Raw genomic sequence first — 6,000 nt, 5'->3', positions numbered from 1 at the left:
ATCTACTTTTTAAAAGAGTAATAGAATCAATTGAAAAGGTGGACTGATCTGAAAATAACTCAGTTGGCCACTCCCTTGAAAGTCAGAGAGAAATCCAAATGAACATGAGTAGAAGTAAAAAAGAAAAGAAGAAAAGTGCTATTCCCACTACTGCAAGAAAAGCAGAAGAAAGGAATATTTCTGTGTTTAGTAGCAAAGCTTTCTCAAGTACTTGAAAAACCAAAAGCTGACAGAATTATATGGCCAACCAAAAATAAATAGATACAGTCAAAATAATAATAAGAGGAAGGGGGATTTGCCCTGCTACATATGCATTCATTCATGTTTTCAGTAAACATTTATTGAATACTCATATATACCAGGCTCTGTTCTGGGCACAGACACTGTAACCGAATACAAAGGAAAACACAATCTCAGTTCTTGTGAAGCATATACTCTAGTGGAGAGGAACAGGCAATAAATGAAACTCAAGATGTGTGTGTGTGTGTGTGTGTGTGTGTGTGTGTGTGTGCATTACAAGTTTATAATATGGTATGTGAGTTGATGATAATAAATTGGAAAAAAATTAAAGAGGAATATGGAGTACCCAGGGGGAAGAGGTTTCTATTTTAAATGGGCGGTCGGGGAAAACCATACAATTGAGGTGACATTGTACAGAGACTGGAAGAGAGGAGAGTGGAGTGAGCCACGTGAATACCTACGGAAAAAGCAAAAGCAAAGGCCCTGGGACAGAAGTGTGATTGGCAAGTTCAAGAACAACAAGGAGACATGTGTGACCTCCTTACATTAAAACATACTTTAAACCTAAAACAGTTAAAGGGGTGGGTTTTAGGGCAAGGATAAAATAAAAAAACAAGATAAATAGCCCAGAAAAAGACTTCAATATATGATAAAAGAAGCAACAATAAAGCCAGAATGACGTCACGTAAAGGGGGCAAAGGGGAAAAAAAGGGAGAAAATGACTTCAAAATGTTAATGATGTTTATCAATAGATAGTGGAATTATAGACAATTTTAGTTTTCTTCTTTATGTTTTTCTGTATTTTTGAATTTTTCTAAAATTAGCACGTATTACTTTAAAAATGTTTTTAAGAGCAATGAATTAGTCTAAATGTATTGGTTAATATATTTAAGGAAAAAATTTTATTAAAAATTACAGATTAAAGTTATATGTTTTAAAAATCTAAACATTATAAAACAAAGAAAACATAGGTAAAAGTTAAAGGACTTTTCAAGCTTTCAAGCAATAAAATAGACATATTCACCTGTATTAAATAATCAATCTTATATACATATAAAATACCAAAATGAAAAAACTATTTTAAGTATAAATTACTGCTTAATTATCTTATCCAAGTAACTATATTACAAAAGCATGACTTATTATCTATTGAGCTTATCCAAATATATAAGGAACCATTTAAAACCAGTAAGCAACAGATAAATAGGCAGAAATGAATAAATAAGGAAATACAAATGGCTAACACATAGAAAATACTTAATTCAACTCATACTAATAACCAAAGAAATAAATATTAGAATAAACTACCACTTTTATCTGTGAGATTAACGAAGACTTACTTTTTAAAAATGCTAAGCCAGGCCTAGTGGCTCACACCTGGAATCTCAATATTTTGGGGGGCAAAGTCCAGAGGATCACTTACGGCCAGGAGCTCAAGATCAGCCTAGGCAACATAGGCAGACCCCAACTCTACACAAATTTTTAAAAATTAGCCAGGTGTGGTGGTGCGCTCCTGTAGTCCTAGCTATTCAGGAGGCTGAGGCAGGAGGATCATTCGCCCCCAGGAATTGAAGGCTGCAGTGAACTATGATCATGCCATTGCACTGCAGCCTGAGTGACAGAGCAAGGCCTGTCTCTAAAAAATAAGTTACTAGTTAAAAATTTAAAAATAAAAATGCTAAAAATTGACAGAGGATTAATATATACTCAGTCTATTCTAGGGTATAAATGAGTATAACCTCATTGGAAAGAAATATGGCAGCATTTATCCAGAGTGTTACAAAAGGTTTGTATCTTTTGACAAGATAATCCCATTTTAGGAATCTATCCTAAAGAAATAACCTCAAATAATAACAATGTACACTTATTTAGCGCTTACCACATGCCAGGCACTACTATATCTAATGTATTAACATGCAATAACATTGAGAAATGTAATATATGTATATTAACTCATGTAATCCTTACAACAACCCTGAGGTAGGCAAGTATACTATTCTCTCTAGTTGGAGATACAGCAACTGCATCACAGTTTCAATTGCTGCCCAAGGTTTCAAAACCAGTTAGTGATGAAACTAAAAAAGCAAGACTCAAACCCAGGCAGTCTGACTCCAGGTCGTATGTGCTTAACCACTCTGCTGCACTGCCTCTCAGGATAAACAGAAATACAAAGATGTTTGCCTCAGTAATACTGATGATAGGAATTTCCATAAGAAAAGCCAAATATTCTACAATAGGGGAAATGATTAAGCAAAAGACAGTGTAGATAACATAGCATACTTTTTTAAAATACAGTTTTTAAATTATAGGTTATTATTTAGGTTATTATAGACTAAGAAACTTTATTAAGAAAATTAAAATGACATGGTGTACTGAAAATGCAAATAATATGGTGTGGTTTTAAAAACATTTATATTGTACTTCCTCTAGTCTAAAGCACTATCAATTGTAAGAGTAAGACATGTCATTATTTTACGTTATAAAGAAAGAGAACAAATCCCAATTTCAGATATATTAAAATGTGAACTCAATGGATCTCAGATTTTAGTTCCAACTAGGAGGTATTCTTTCTCTGAAGATAATTTTTGATCTGAGTTTCCAAATATGAAACTCAATGCAGTGTGGCTATTCTTTTAGGCCTGAATGTTTATACAAAGTCCTTTCTCCATTGTGGCAACCTTATTGATCCATTAGCCCAAATATGAGTCAACGATCCTTCATATCAAGGAGCCCTTGCTATCTATTTTGGATAGAAGAGGAGAAATTATTACTAACAATTACATATGCCAGACCAGAAGCCCATCACTCCCACTGGAAGAGAACTTTATAGCAGAGGAACTTGGGAATTCTTCAAAGCCGTAAAATATTAAAAAGACAACAGGTTTCAGAGGTGGCTTGAAAGAACATGGTTGAGTGAATACTATGAAGTAAGGAAAGCCATTTGGAATATCACCGATTATTTAGGGAAGATTATACAGAGGGACAGAGAAACACTGGGAAATAGAAGGAGCACTGTGAAGGTGGAACTGGCATGGAGCCAAGGCTATGAGAGCGTTGTGAAGCACAGAGGCGGAGGGAAGCTCATGATGGTGAGACTGTTACAGGTATCATATCGTTGTCTATACTGGTGAAAGTATGAAAATAGTGCATGCTTTCCTAGCGAGTTGGATTCTAATGGTTTAGCTCTGGGCACAGACTAGCAGCTAACAGACACTAGAGTAAAGAGAGAAAGTGTTGTCATCAATGTCATCATTCCATCTGCATTCCCACAAAATATCTTCCACCAAGGAGACTTTTTTTTTTAATTGAGGGGCAATGGGACAGTTAGCTATGTTTATCATTCTAATTATTGCAATGCTACGATTCATTAATAAATCAGTGGTATGACCAAGCATCTACTCCAGGCCTACCCAAAATGAAATGTACCCTTCCAGTATACAGCTTAAGTACAGACATTTATACAGGTTCACAATCTCCTCTCCAGCCTCGTGGGACAGATGTATGCATGGGCAGTGTATTACATGGCACCTCCAGGGGACTCTGAGTCAGATAAAGAGACTATAACCTCAGCATGGGTCAGACAAGGTTTTACAGCCAAATGACCCTCAGGACTGGTCAGGATTTTGGAATTTTGGCTAAGGCACTGTGGACTCAGGTTAAAACCCTTTTACCTCTAACCCATCTATTTTACTACTTCATTTTCAATGTATGAATCCTAAATGTCTGTATACATCCTAATTAATAACATTTCTAATACTCAATTCAACCAATATTTATGGAACTCCCATTACATAACTGGGCATTATTCTAGGCATCATTCTAGACATGGAGTGATCAGTAGTAGACAAAACAAAACCACTGCCTTCAGGGAGCTTTCGATGACTCCCGTTGGGCAATAAGAAAATTCATAAATGAGCTATAAATAATTAAAGAGTTTAGTGTTTCATTCCTAAATCTAGTCATGGCTGCCAAAAAGACCAGTGACCACATCATATAACACAGCTACTTATATTTTATCATATCAATGTCAAATACAGGAAATTCATAATCAGGCTTTCCATACAGCTTTTTTCGTGCTATTCTTTTAGTAAACATTTAGAATATATAGGATATATGTAGTCATATCCCCATTTCCCGCCCTAAAACTGCTTATCAAAACTGCCACCCCAGCTGGGCACGGTGGCTCACACCAGTAATCCCAGCACTTTGGGAGGCCGAGGCCAGTGGGTTGCCTGAGCCCAGGAGTTTAAGACCAGCTTGAGCAACATGGCATCCCAGCTACTTGGGAGGCTTCGGGAGAATCGCTTGAACCCGGGAGGTAGAGGTTGCAGTGAGTCGAGATCGCACCACTGCACTCCCGCCTGGGCAACAGAGGGAGACACTGTCTCAAAAAAAAAAAAAAGTGTTCTGCATCCTTAATGTTTTGTCTGTTTTAAACAGAGTTTCTGCTACAAGTGGACTAAAATCTTTTCATTATGATTTTGGACTTTAAAATTTTTGCTTATAATTCTGTTTTTGCTTATATAATCCAAAGTTATATCTTAAATAATTACTTAGGATCCTTTCTTATCTCTATTAATGCTTTTTGCCTTACAGTGTGATATTAATATACCTGCATCTGATTTCTACATTGTTTAGTAACATCTCTTAATAAGCAGAAGTTAGGTTCCACCCAACCTAATGTCCTTAAATGAGCTTAATCTATATATATTTACTGTGATCACTGATGTATTTACACAATTTTATCTTCTTTTGTATTTCCTAAACACCTTCCCGACTTTTTTCTCCATTCATTCCTCCCATTGGATGAGCACATTTTCTCTATTCTTCTTTTTTCCTTTCTTCTCTTTACTGGCTCTAAATTTCTGAATTGTATGTCTTCTCTTAATAATGACTTTTACATTTTATTATTATTGAGAGTCTGGCTGTGTTGCTCAGGCTGGAGCGTAGTGGTGTGATCTTGGCTCACTGCAACCTCCACCTCCCGGGTTCAAGCCATTCTCATGCCTCATTCAGCCTCCTGTGTAGCTGGGATTACAGGCGTGTACCACCATGCCCAGCTAATATTTTGTATTGTTATTAGAGACGGGATTTTGCTATGAGACGGGATATTAGAGACGGGATTTTGCTGCTCTCGAACTACTGGCCTCATGTGATCCGCCTGCCTCAGCCTCCCAAAATGTTGGGATCACAGGCATGAGCCATCGTGCCCAGCCTATGTTTTATTGTTTTACCTGAGCACTTTCCAACTAAGTTTTTCAGTTTTCCTATTCTCCTGACCATGAAAGCCCTTTAGCATGCTAACCCTTTAGTTGCATGCATGCAACCCTTTATCATGACCTATAATCTATTCATTGGTCATGCTTCCTATCTTGTCATTGTATCTCAGTATTGTATCAGCTATTTATTGCCACAGTAATGCTGCATAACAAAGAAACACACACACACAAACAAATCAGCAGCTCGTGTAACAATAAACATTTATTTAGCTTAAGAGTTTGCACAGCCCAGCTGATCTGTGCTAGACTTGCTTACACTTCTGCACTCAGCAGACTGGTTGGCTACGTGACTCTACTGATTTTGGTTAGGGGTTAGCTGGTGTTGATTGTGCCAGTTCAGCTTTGCCCCATGTGTCTCTCACATTCCTCCAGGAGGTTAGCCTGGGTATTTCCATGGCAAGGACAGAAGTACAAGAGTGGACGCAGAACTCTGCGAGGGCTTTTACAAACTTCCCTGAGTCAACAACTAACATCCCCTTGG

The sequence above is a fragment of the Piliocolobus tephrosceles genome, chromosome 18 (assembly GCF_002776525.5).
Source record: "Piliocolobus tephrosceles isolate RC106 chromosome 18, ASM277652v3, whole genome shotgun sequence".
Classification (NCBI taxonomy): Eukaryota; Metazoa; Chordata; class Mammalia; order Primates; family Cercopithecidae; genus Piliocolobus; species Piliocolobus tephrosceles.
This window is presented reverse-complemented; position numbering follows the sequence as displayed.